The sequence below is a fragment of the Dasypus novemcinctus genome, chromosome 8 (genome assembly GCF_030445035.2).
Source record: "Dasypus novemcinctus isolate mDasNov1 chromosome 8, mDasNov1.1.hap2, whole genome shotgun sequence".
Lineage (NCBI taxonomy): Eukaryota > Metazoa > Chordata > Mammalia > Cingulata > Dasypodidae > Dasypus > Dasypus novemcinctus.
This window is the reverse complement of record NC_080680.1, coordinates 16651631-16665571: the sequence shown is the minus strand read 5'-3', so window position 1 is coordinate 16665571 and position 13941 is coordinate 16651631. Positions and strand designations below refer to the sequence as shown.

General features: G+C 45.4%; 1 long non-coding RNA gene across 1 annotated transcript; it reads left to right on the top strand.

Annotated features, from left to right (window-relative positions):
* Positions 1 to 583: 583 nt before the first annotated feature.
* On the top strand, positions 584 to 1328 carry LOC131279599 (uncharacterized). Its single transcript, XR_009186996.2, has 2 exons — positions 584 to 766; positions 861 to 1328. It is a non-coding gene; the product is annotated as an uncharacterized lncRNA (long non-coding RNA).
* Positions 1329 to 13941: the final 12613 nt, after the last annotated feature.

The window sequence follows — 13941 nt, the reverse complement described above, 5'->3', positions numbered from 1 at the left end:
AAACGTATAATTTCAACAGTTTGCTTTTTAAGTTGTTCTCTTTGTCTTCCTTGCCCTGGGCCAAATGCCAAGTACAATATCATCTCCATGTGGGTGCTTTGTCAATGCTAATTCGTAGTGACTGGGATAATGATGCTGACAAAATGGCCTGGAGAACTGATGAATCATTTGGTGGAAGAAGCCTGGGTACAGCAGCTACGTAAAGTTGTTTTACCAAACAGGTAATGTTTCATATCGCAGAGCAACATAGAACATTATGCCTCATATTGTCTAGGCACTATTTCCAGTCAGAACCAAAAGGTTTCTTTGAAGAGTGCAGAACTTTGGAAAAACATTAATCCTGTAGGCAGACGTAATTAACCCTGTAGGCAGAAAAACGTTAACCCTGTAGGTAGTCAGACTCGTAAGAGAGAAAACTGCTTCTTTTAGTTCAGGCTGCTACCAAAACTTGGCTCCCTCACAAGTTGGCAATTAAATAAATAAAATGATGACGCAAGAGGCCTGAATCAGATAAAAAAAACAAATAAACAAATTCATGTGCGTATTAACACTTCACTGGTGTCATTCCCACCTGCTGAGGAAGTCACGGACACAAGTTCAGTGGCCATCTTCCAGCTCTCCCCTATCCCTACCTCCTCTTCTACGGGGCAATGATGTTTCAGTCTGCTTCCATTCCACAGCATGGGAAAAGTCAGTTCTCATGAAGGGGCCTGATCATGCCTTGAACCCAGAAACTGGGACCAAGCAGCCCCAGCTGCTTATCAGGGTGGGGAATCTGAGGCAGGGCCCCCTCCCCCCAGTCCTCTAGATGCCATACCCTTGGCAACACTAATCTGTCTCTCCCCTCTGATGCAAAATAGGCACGTGGAGTTCCATTCCCTGACCTGAGCAGTTTGGCCTCCCTGAGAGCCTGGCCGCGTTGGGATCTCTTCCCCAGCTCTTTTGGATCCTTTGTGGTGTGTAAGTAATAAAGCAGTCATTTGTTCAAAGTTTCTGCTTTGTCTGAGTCTGTGCTCCTATGCCACACCATGTAGCAACTTGCTTCACAGATTTTGACACAGAGAGCAGGGTGTAAGGGGAAGTATGGAGAGGGTTGTGTGTTTTTTTTTGGCAGATCTTTTAAACACTTTCTTTGTACAGGAGTGTTTGGTGCAATACAGAACTTGTGCCTTTGTGGGCTAAACTGAGAGCTCAGTACTAAACTGAGTACTGGGGTAGAGGTACAGACCCATGGCTGGGAGACCTAAGGTATGCTGTGGAGGAAAAGATGGCAATAAATGGGACTTTGAAGATCCCTCCATGAATGCCAGGGAGTTGGCGAGTCGGTTCTATATTGAGATCAGTGAGGTTGGCACTTCTACCGCCTGACATACATTCCCCTGGCTCATGGCTTCTTAGATCTGTTCTCATTCTGGAACCAGGCATACCCATACTCAGGCCATCCAGACTGATCTTGAGGTTAGTGGGATGCAGGTTGTTATTCAGGAGACTGTTAGAACTGAAGATGGAGACCTAGAGGTGAAAATGAAGGTGTGAGCTTTTATGGAGAAAGAAAGACAGAATATGAAAGATACTTTTAGGCAGAAGCTGGGAGAAGATCTCCTCTCATGGCTGTCCCAACTTTACAATGAGGGAGCAACGTCCGTCCTGTTTGGCCAGGCTGGGTGGAAGAGTCTCAGCTGCTTTGTGTCCAGCCTTATCCTGCAATAGACTCTCAGTCCATTGGAGTTAAGAGAGGAGTATGAAGAGGAAGGCGAGGGAGTGAGTGACTCACCCTGCGGCCACCAAAGGCCTGGGCAGCCAGGCAGGGCACAGCTGCAACCTTTGACGATGTCCTTCTGGGGATCAGATGAGCAGATCCCACTCTGGGTGACCTCCCCAGAATTCAGCTAAGCCTTACCAGAGGGATTTAACATCCCCTCCCCTCCCCACCCCCTAGGTTCCCATTTCACAACTGGATGTTGATGATTTTACAAACTGATTCTGCTCTTCACCCCACAGCTTTCCCTAGGAGATGTGACTATGCAGGTTTGTGTGCCCTCTCTGCTTTGGGGGGGGGGGTACTCCTTTACTGAGAGGCTGTTCACCATTGTTGTTGACCAAGGAACCAGGCCAAGGGAAAGTACTTACCTGCCCCTTAATCTGGCAGGTCCTAAACCTGCTAGGTGGATCAGTGGTTGTCCCTTCCTCTCGTGGTCCCTGTACCCTGTGCTGTGTTCTTGTGGCTACTGGAGCTGGGGTCCTAGGGCATGATGTGGGCTAGTTCTCCCATGCAGAACTTTGGGAGAAATATGGGTTGGAAGGAGGGCTGTGGGCACAGCAGTGTCGGTCTGCCTTTCCCTGGCCCCCATCACAATCCCTGGATGGGGGACAGATGGGGGAAGAGGATTCATGGATCTCCCACTTCTCCTTTGGGTAGTGACAGAGGAGTCTGGCCACTAGTGGGGACCTCTGTACCCAGACTTGACTAAATTAAAATTGGCCTGGGGGTGGAGCCAAGGGCCCTGCTCACCCTGCCCCCCACCCCCCAGCCCCAATCCCTGGGACTGAAGGCCTTATGCCCCAGTGGGTGTACAGTTTGGGGGCAGTGAACAAACTTTAATGGAGCTTTTGGATATAGGCATTCACTATTATTCAAGGAGATGCAGAGGGGTGGGGGCAGCGAATAGCATTGGGAGGTTTCTGGCATTCTACATGAGTATGTGGACAGGAGGTTACTGCTACCTTGTGAGTTGGTCTCTATGGCCTTTGGCTGCCCCTATGGCCGCATTTCCTACTGGGGAATACATTGTAGGAGTTGATGTCCTGCACCACTATGCCTTTATCCTATTAGGGATTGCTTCCCTAACCCAGCAAATTCTGGTCATCACAGTTGGGCCGGTAACAGGCTGAGCACCCCCAGTGCTCCCATCTCCTTGTTGCATTGTCCAGCAGCAGCAAAAATCACATTCCTGGTGGGGAAAAGAATAATGTTGAACTCACAAAGGACCTCCTATCTGTGGACATCCTCTGCTCCATTATCTCTGCCTCCGTAATAACTCTGGTGGCCAGTGAAGAAGGTGAGTGGAGTGTGGTGGCTGACTGTAGGTCATGAGTGCTCAAATGCAGTAGTGCCCTCTTTGGTGCTTGCAGTCCCAGACATTCTGACTCTCATGGAAGCCATTATGACTAGTTTGGCATGTGTTTGTTGACCTGGAAGATGTTTTTTTTCCCCTTTCCCACAGAAACAGTTTGCTTTCCAGGGGCAAGGCCTTTACAGAACTTCTGCAGGGGTATTTAAAGTGCCCTACTATCTTTCACTAATGGTGAAATGGCTTGGCCATTTGCTTATGGTTAGAGTCCAGGAAAATGTCCAAATCAAGGCAACATCAAGATGATGCTTTCTTCCTGAAGACCAGCTGCCAGTGATCCTTGGCTCCTCTGCCACATGGCAAGGCACATGGTGGTGTCTTCGGGTCTCTCCCTTCTCATCTGGGTTTTGGTGATTTAAGCTTCTTGCTTTGTGACATTCTCTCTTCCTTCCTATATTCATTCTGTTTATAAAGGACTCCAATAATAGGATAAAGTCCCATCCTAAATGAGACAGGTCACAATTTAACTGAAGTTACCTCATCAGAAAGTCCTATTTACAATAGCTTTACACCCACAGGAATAGGTTCAATTGAAGAACATGTTTTTCTGGGGTACACATAGCTTCAAAGTACCATAGGTAGGACAGGATTTGAGTAAGCAACCCCTGCCCCCAAAGACTCCAAGTGTTCCATTATATGGGTGGGCTAGAGTGAGGAAGAAACTACCCAGGGATTGCACAGTCTGGCTGGGCAACAAACTCCAACAAGACATAAGGCCCAGTCTAGCAGGTCTCCTTCTTAAGTAGTATATGGACCAGCACCCAGTGCCAGGTCCCTGATCTGGTATGGGACAAATAACTGTCCCTAAAATCACCCACCTCCAAAAAGGAGACCCAATAGTTAATTGGGTTATTTGCCTATTAGCACCAGCATATCCCTCATCTCTATCCTCCTGGCATCCCTGTATCAGGTGACACCAAAAACTGATACTTTCCACTGGAGAATGAAAGAAGAGCAGGCCCTGCAGGAGGTAAAAGTGGCCATTTCAGTCACCATGCCTCTAGGATCTCTTTGTGCTATAGACTTCTGCCATCCAGAACCATGCCAATTGATCTCTGACAGAAGAAGGAAGCAACAGGAATTTGCAATTCTTGTGTTTTTGGACCAAGAAGTTTCCATCCCAGCACTATTCCCTCTTTGAGATGCAACTTCTGGTGAGCTATTGGGCCTTGGTGGAAATGGAGAGGATTACCAAGGGTTCACAGGTTATCCTGGGGTCAGAAATCTCCATCACGTCCTGGGATCTGGGTAATCAGAACATTCTCCAAGGCAGTGACCAACAGTAGAGTATCATCAAGTAGAAGTGGTACATTCAGGATTGTGCTTGACCAGGCCCCCAGGGAATGACATACTTGCATGGGGTGGTAACATCAGTTGAGGGCCCTTCCTCCCTGCATTGGCATCTTGAGGACCCCAGGGTTCAGCTCTGGTTCACTGATGCATCAGCTAAGTGGAAGCCATCTGTCATTCATTGGGCAGCAGCTGCTGTTTCTCTTGCCTTGGGCAGACTATACACCACCTCCAACACTGCAAAGAGTGCCCAATGGGCTGATCTGTGAGTGGTCCTCTTAGCCCTGGAACACCTGGACCCAAGCACCTTTGTATACCTGTTTACTGACTCATGGGTTATCACTAATGGCTTAGCAATCTGGTCAAGTTTGTGGAAAGAATGTGATTAGAAAATCAAAGTTTCCCTAGCTTGGGAACAATGGAATCCTTCGGAAACAATTGGCAGCATGGAAAGACACCATCTATGTTACCCATGTTGACGTATACCCATGTCTTGCATAGCAGGAGTCCATATATGATGAACATCATTGGAATGACCTAGTTGATGAAGGATGCACTGAGCTGCTTTTTTGCACCTGATGAGGTTGAAGGTCCTTCTGAGAGAGAGGCAGAGGATGAACTCAGTCCAGGGGATGAGGACAGTGAACTTATCTTCAGTGACATCTACAAAATAGCTGAATTTCCCATGGCTGCTTATGCCACTGGATAGATCCACCACTGAACTGGACATGGAGATTCCAACACATGAAACTATGGGCCTGGGAACATGGGGTCCCTTTTTCTTTAAAAAAGGCCCAATGTGCCATTTACCAATGTGAGAAATGTCAACTTCAAGCTAGAGCCCGTAAAAGGCATTTAGCAGCTACTCCCAGAAAGGCCACACTGGGCTTCTCGTGGCAAGTCGACTACATCAGCACCCTCTCACCATCCCATGGTATGTCCTATGCCTTGGTTGTGATAGGAACCTGTTCAGACTATGGTCTTGCCCTTCCAATTAGTTGTGCAGATGCAGTACATACATGGACTACCTTGGAAAAGTGACTTTACCATCCCTTGGGATACTCGGATAACATCTCCTCTGACCAAAGTCCCACCTTACTACATAATTCATGTTAGGCCTAGACTAATAGAATTATATAAACCTTCCACATCACCTACCACCCACAAGCAGCTGGTATTGTGGAGAACTTTAATGGCCAACCGAAAAAGGAGTTTTGGTGTCTCCACCATCAGTTCTCTTACTGGATGGATTGTTTACCTTACTTGGGCCCTCTGGAGGCTGAACTCAGCTGTTCCCCAAGTGGGAAACACTGCCTTATCCCACTTGCTAGCACCAGGAGGAGATGAGGGTTGGGGAGAAATGCAAGCTTTACCTTACATCCACCACGATTAAGATTAGCTCTGGGTGGCGGACTTGGCCCAGTGGTTAGGGCATCCATTTACCACATGGGAGGTCAGCGGTTCAAACCCCGGGCCTCCTCGACCCATGTGGAGCTGGCCCATGTGTAGTGCTGATGCTCGCAAGAAGTGCCCTGCCACGCCGGGGTGTCCCCTGCGTAGGGGAGCCCCATGCGCAAGGAGTGCGCCCTGTAAGGAGAGCCCCCCAGCGCAAAAGAAAGTGCAGCCTGCCCAGGAATGGTGCCGTATACATGGAGAGCTGACACAACAAGGTGACGCAACAAAAAGAAACACAGATTCCTGTGCTGCTGACAACAACAGAAGTGGACAAAGAAGATGACGCAGCAAATAGACACAGAGAACAGACAACGGGGGTGGGGGGGGGCGGGGGAGGAAAGAAAAATAAATAAATAAATCTTAAAAAAAAAAAAGATTAGCTCTGAAAGGGAAACCAAGGACATAATACTTGGGACTTTCCTGTGACAGTTTGAAATTCTTTTATGAATTCCCCCCCAAAAAAGATTGTTTTTGAACTAATCCATTTCTGCAGGTGTGAGACCCTTTTGATTAGACCACATCAGTGAGGTGTGACTCAGTTTCAGTCTCTGCCCTCTTGCTGGATCTTATATAAATGGAGAACAGAGAGAAGGACACAGTAAAAGGGAGCTTTGCCATTTTTGATCCTGCCATGTGAGAGAAGACTCGAGGTTCTCTAGCAGCCAAAGAATAAGCATGAAGCCCCCAGGAGGCTGGGCCCATGAAGCAGCTCAAGGCTGAAGAGAAGAGTCATATGCCTAATAGGCCAAAGCTGAACTCAGGAAGAAAGTGGAGCAGCCAAGACTGAGAGAGGAGGCCCAGAAGAGACAAGACTGATGTCTGGTTGTCCACAGCAGAGCTCCAGAAGACAGTAGATTCTGGAAGGGAAGTCAGGGATTTTAGCAGAGATCGGTGGTCATCATGCTTTGCCACACAGCAGGACCCCAGGATCACCAGTAGCTGACTTTGGTGAGAAAGCATCTCTGACGATGCCCTGATGGGGACATTTCTCAGCCTTGGAACTGTAAGCTTTTCCCCCTAAAAAAATTGACATTATAAAACCCAACCTGAGGAGCTCAAAGATGGTGGAGTATGGCAGGCTGCAGTCTTCCTCCAGAAACTGCAGGAAGGCAGGCAGGTTTACTTGGCAGAAGGGAAGCTGTGGGAATGCAGGGGCAATTGGAGAGGGCAGCTAGAGAGCGGGCACCCAGTTGGTGAGGGGAAAAGGGAACCCATAAGAGATAGGGCACTCAAGCCGGATCAGAGGCGAGGGAAGCCAGGGAAGTGACCTGGCTGTAAGACCAGTGCTCACCCGGCTCCTAGAGTGACTTAAGTCCTCTGCCCCCTGGGTGAGCAGGGGAGAGTCCCGATACCTACCAGCCTCTTGAGGTGGGGGTGCTGTGGGGCAAACAGGGAGGGGGTCTGGCACCCAGCCAACTCACCGGTGAGAGAGGTGTAGGGGGAAGGGGAGAGAGGCGGATGGACCAGGGGAAAAACAAAACAAAATAAAATGATGCCAACCTGTGCTGAAACAGCCCAGGGAGGGGGGGGAGGGGGCGGGGAATGATCAGGCAGGCTGGGGGCGAGAGAAGAAATGGGTCACTGAGGGGGTGGGCTGACAGGCACCTAACAGCCCTGGTGAGTAGGAAGCCCGGAAAGGCAAACACTAAAACATTAGAAGCCTAACTGGCCTGAGGTCAAAGAGGGCAGGCGGAGGCCAATGACAAGCCTTCAGAAGTTTCCAGAAGCCTAACCTAACTGATGGAGTGGGTGTAGCTAAGTTGTTATACTCTTGCCTCACATATACGAGGTCCTGGATTCAATACCATTACCTCCTTTCTTTAAAAAAAAGAGCCTAGCTGGCCTGAGCAATAAGGGGGTTAGGGCGAGGCTCCCCAGGAACAGCTGGGTGCAGGAGTTGAAGGGCAAGCAGCCTCCGGACAGGGGAGTTAGACTGAGATTTTTTTTTAGGGTGTTTGCTGTTTTATTATGTATTTATTTACTTTTTGTTCCTTATTGTTTTCTCAACACCTGGTAAAATTGCCTGGGGAGGGCAGGCTTGCCAGTAGACTGATGGAGGGGCACTGGGAGCCTGAGATGTTTACTAGTGGCCTGGGACGGAAGCCTGTTTTTCTGGTTTGCTTTTTTTTTTTTCTTTGTGGTTGTTCTTGTTGTTTCCCCTCCCCCTTTTCTTCTTCTCTTTTCTCTTTAGTTTATTTCTTTTCTTTCTTTCATTTTTTCCTCTTCTGTGGCTTTTCTTTCATACCACCATCTCTTCTTTGGTCCTCATTTTCTTTCTTCTCATTTTTCTGGTCTTTTTTTTTTTTTTCCTGTTTCTTTGATTATTCCACATTTTTAAAATTCTTAATCCTTTTTACTTTTCATGATTTTTCACTCATTTTTAATTTTTTTCTTTTCTTCCTGGTTCTTTTAAGGTTCCTTTTTCATCTTGTTGTAAAAATTCTTTTTCTCCTCTCCTTTGTTTCCTCTTCTACAGTCTTAATATATTTTGGGGGGGGGGGGGAACATGGGCAACTACAAGAATATAGAATATGTGGAACCAGGTGTCAAAGATAAAGCTAAACACAAAACAAAACAAAATAAAACCCTAGAGTAGAAAGAGAAGTTACCCATCTGAATAAGCTCAAGATAAACAGATGCTAGACATGAGCAAAAAATTACAAGCCATACTAAGAAATAGGAAGAGATGGCTCAGCCTAATGAAGAAACTGAAAAAACAGAAGGAGATGGAGAACATGGAACAACTAATCAAAGATGTCCAAATAAATATCATGAATCAACTTAATGAAATGAAGGAAGACATAAAGGATATTAAATGGGTGAACATACAGAAGAAATCATAAACATACTTAAAAATATAACAGATCTGAAGTGACGAATGGCACAATGCAAGAAATTAAAAATATGGTGAAAGCAGAAAACAGCAGATTCGAATAGGCAGCAGAAAGAATTAGTGACTTCGAAGATATTATATCTGAAATTGCATAGATTGTAGAACAGATAGATAAGAAAAAATTCAACAGGGATTCAGGGAATTGAGTGAAAACATGAAACACTTCCTCAGGAAGCTAACTATAGAATTGCCATATGATCCAGCAACCTCACTGCTGGGTATATACCCAGAAGAATTGAAAGCAAGGACATGAACAGATACATGTACACCAGTATTCATAGCGGCATTATTCACTATTGCCAAAAGTTGGGAGCAACCCAAGAGTCCTTCAGCAGATGAATGGATAAACAAAATGTAGTATATACATGCAATGGAATATTATTCAGTTGACAGAAGGAATGAAGTACTGACACATGCAACAACGTGGATGAATTGTGAAGACCTTATATTGAGGGAAGTAAGTCAGTCACTATAAGATGAATGTTGCATGACCTCACTGATATGATCGAAGCCTACTGAGCAGTCTCACATAACTAGAGACTGGAAGATACGTTATCAAGAGACAGAAAGGGAGTATAGTGGGCTGAGCCAGTGCTCAGTATGGGGAAAACCCATGATAAGATGGAAGGGGGTGGTTTGGCAGTGGAGGGGTGTGATGGTGGTGCAGGACATGAGTGGGGTCGATGGTGCTGGAATGTGAGGGTCAGTAGGGTGGGGGGTTGGGATGGATTATCAATGGAAGTGAGGGGAGAACTGGGAGAAGGAACAGGTGAACTCTGAGGATTTGTAGATCTGTAATTGAAACTTCAATAGCAGGTGTTTTTTTGTGGCAAATATGGCAGGGGAGGATAACTGGTGCAGGGTATTGATAGTGGGTTGATATGTGGGAAAGGGTGGATCTAGGGCATGCTTCTATGGAATATGAATGTATTCATCCTGGCATAGGGAGCTATCTTGGTGGATGGAGAATCATGTGATAACCAAGAAAATATTAAACTCCTATCCTAAGGAATCCTTCTACATTCTCAAATAGAGGAGCAAGACTATAATGAGCACATAGGTAACACCTAATAAAAGAAAACAGAGCAGTATGTAAAGCCCTCAGTATTAATGCATGTAACTATGATCCTTATTCTTAAGAAATTGAAATTTAGTGGTTGCCATAGTTTCTGGGGGATGGATAGGGAAGAATGGGTGGAACATAGGGCATCTTCAGGGCATTAGAATTGTTCTGAATGAGCTTGCAGTGATGGCTACAGGCCATTATACATTTTGTCAGAACCTATAAAAGTAAATGGTGTAAAAGGTAAACCATACATAAACCATTAACTGTGGTTAGTAGCAATGCTTTGATATTTGTTCATCAGTGCATCAAATGTACCATACTCCTGTAGGATGTTATTGGTAGGGGAGGATGTGGTGAGGGGATTGGGTATATGGGAATCCCCTATATTTTCCATGTGACTTTTCTGTAACCTACAGCTTTTTGGAAAATAAAGTGAAAAAAAAAAGACACTGAAGGAACATACAGAAGAAATTGTCAATATACATAAAAGATAACAGCTCTTATGGTTATGAATGGCACAGTACAAAAAATATTTTTTAATTTTTAATAAATTCAATTATTATTTTTTTGATGGCATTGTTTTTTGGAAGGTTTTGGATTGCAGAAGTGTTGCAACTGTGTCAGGGGAGGATCACTGCTGCAGGGAATTGTTGGTGGGTAATGCGTGGAGAGGGGTATACCTGGGGCATGCCTCTATGGAATATTAATGTGCTCATATGTTCATGAAGTGTTGTGTCAGTGGGTGTAGATCCATGAAATAACTGATGAAATACTGAAAGAATTCCCATCCTGCCACATTCTCTCGTATAGTGGCAAGAATCTCTAGAGTACATGGGCCTTGCCTAACAAAAGAGGACAGAACATATGCCAGGCCCTTGACACTGGTGCTTGTACTTATGAACTTTGTTCTTGTGAAATAAAAATTTAGCCTAGTCATATATATTGTCTAGGAGTTACCTTCTGAAAACCTCCTTTTTGCTCAAATGTGGCCTCTTTCTAATCCAAACTCAGCATGTAAATTCACTATTCCCCTCTCCACCCTCCCAATGTGGGACATGACTCCTGGGGATGAGCCTCCCTGGCACAGAGGGATTAATACCAAGTGCCACTAGTGATGCATTTGGAAAAAGACCTTGACCAAAAGGGGGAAATATTAAATATAAATGAGTTTTCATGGCTAAGAGATTTCAAAGTAAGTTGGGAGGTCATTCCAGAGGTTATGCTTATACACATCCAGGAGGATCTCACTGACTGCCACAGTAAACAATGCCTCAAGCAGGGGTGCTCCTGAGGGCTCTAGAGACATCTAGCTATGGCAGACAACCTCAGGAAGTTGGCACCCTGTCACTGGGCCTTACCTTGGAATATATGATAACCTATCTTCCAAATGTATCACAGTTAAACTCATTTATAATTTTCCTATACATGGTTCTTCGGCACCATATATTTGAACCTATAATTAGCACTATACCCATTAAATATTAGTCTCAGAGACTTAAATCTTCTGGCTGTTTATATGCCAGTTGAGCCCTGAATCTCAGCAAAGTTGCAGCCAACACCTACTCTCCAGTATTGGACTTACTCAGGACAACTAACAAAAGGATGATGATGGACAATGTTCATCCCCAAAAGTAGAGTGTCTACAACTGCAAGCAAGACTGTTCCATCCATGTGCCCCATGGGATCTAAGACCCCTCTCAATAGGAAGCAGAGTGGGCATCGCCATCTCAAAATCCTCAAGTTTGAGGAACAAATAAACATAAGGGGGAATGTAACTATGGACTAAAATAAACTTAATATTTATTCTAGTAATGGAAGAATTTATAACATTGATATAAAGACATTGGTCACCAGAGAGTCTGAGGGGAAGGAAAGGGTGTTTGGGGAACACTGGACATGTTCTGCATGATATTGCACTGATGGATACAAGCCATTATACATTTTTCAAAACCTATAAAATTGTGTGGTGCAAAGTGTAAACCAACCATTATGTAAACTATAGACCATGTTTAGTTAGCAGTGCTTCAATATGTATTCATCATTTGTAACAAATGAAGCACACTAAGGAAAGATGTTATGAATGGGGGAAAGTATGGGAGGGGGAGAGGGGGAGATATATGGGACTCCCCTATGTATATTTTAGAAGATTTATTTATTTCTCCCCTCTCCTTCCATTGTCAGCTCTCTGTATTCATTCGCTGTGTGTTCTTCTGTGTCTGCTTGTATTCTCATTAGGTGGCACCAGGAACTGATCCTGTGACCTTCCAGAGTGGGAGAGAGGTGATCATTCTGTTATGCCACCTCAGCTCTCTGATCTGCTGCATCTCTTATTCTTTCTCTTCTGCATCTCTTTGCTGCGTCATCTTGCTATGCCAGCTCTCTATGTGGGCCAGCACTCTGCGTGGACCAGCTCATCACACAGGCCAGCTTGCCTTCACCAGGAGGCCCTGGTTATCTAATCCTGGACCTTCTATATGGTAGATGGGAGCCCAATTGCTTGAGCCATATCTGCTTCTCTCCCCTATATTTTTGATGTAACATTTATGTTATCTAAAACTCCTTAAAAATAAAGAAAAATAAATAAAAAATTGCCAGCCTATTTCTGGTACTTGGTATCGGCAGCCCTGTGGCAAAACTAAGATATCTCCTTTTCAGCCACTGTCAAGGGATCATCTCACTTTTTACCCCATTACACCCTTATATTATTCCCCGGATGGTGGGAGGTCAGGGTCACCAAGCAGATGGGGTGACAATCCAGTGGGTAGGACCTTCAGGCTGGGCCTAAACATGCTGGAAGTTAGTGGGTGACACCTACCCCTGGTTGAGCCACCAGTCCCTTTGGAAATGGTCATGCAATACTCTCAAGGAGTCCTGACAACTTCCATCTACCAGAAAGGGGTAAGCCTGGGCAGGAAGATAAGAATAAGACACTTGAATCAATGGAAAAGGAGTCAAGTTATAGGTCAGAATAAGTTACTGCCAATAGACTGAGAAAAGTATCTCCCACAGGAAGTGGTTGCACAACCACCATGTCAAGACTAGTTACTGCTCCCATCTCTTGTTTTCTACAGGTTTGACCTGGTGGCAATCTGGAAGGAAAACACCTTCATTCAGCTGACCTGGGCCATCGTGGTGGCAGGGAACCTGACTGCTGGATCTGCATCTGATCCTTCACTTCTTCTTTCCTCTTTTCTGGGTCTAGACTGACACTCAAGGAGCTGATCTTCCCTGTCTCACATTTAAACTAACCAAGAAGTCCTTCATTTACAGCGTATGACAAAGATAATGGCACACTTGTGCCCTTTTCTCCTCCACACTCCTGGTCACCCTATTGGAATGCAACAACTCCCTATATAATCAAACTGACAAATGGCTTGGGAATCTTTCTGATAGCATCCCCAAATTAACCAGTGACAATCTAGGGGTGGGCTGTGCCCTACCAGGGTTTTCTTCAGCATAAGTCATTGGACAGTGATGGGACAATACACCCTCAGGCTTCTGATGGTCTCCTTGACATTTCATAACCAATCTGTAACCTGGTGTCTGATATCTGCATTGCCTTAGACTTCCTCTTAAGCCAACAAAGAGGCATATGTGCTATTGCTAACACCTGCTATACGTAGGTTTATACCTCAGGGGAGGTGAAACAGGAGGTGACTAAAATCCAATAACAAACCCATTGGCTGCAAAGCACACAAAGTGTTCTATATAAGGCCTCTTCAGTTGTCTCTTGGGTGGTGGGGGGTCATGGATGCAGCCAATTCTTAAGACAGGACTAATCACCCTGCTTGGAGTAATGGTATGTGTAGGTGAAGCTAAAGTAGACATTATTATTCTAGTAATGGAAGAACTTGTGAAACTTTCCTAATGTGCTGCACCCACTGATGTCCCCAAACCTTTACTGTCAATACTGTTGAAAGCCCATGGGGACGGGCCCTGCCACTGAGATATCCCATCCTGATAAGCAACGGGGGTTGCTTGTTCCCAGTTTCCAGGTACTGGGAACTAGCTCTCTTTCATTAGAGCTAATATTTCCCCTAGGTTGTGAAATGGAAACAAACCAAAACAAAACACAGTCGCACAATGGAAGAGGAGGTGAGGGTAGG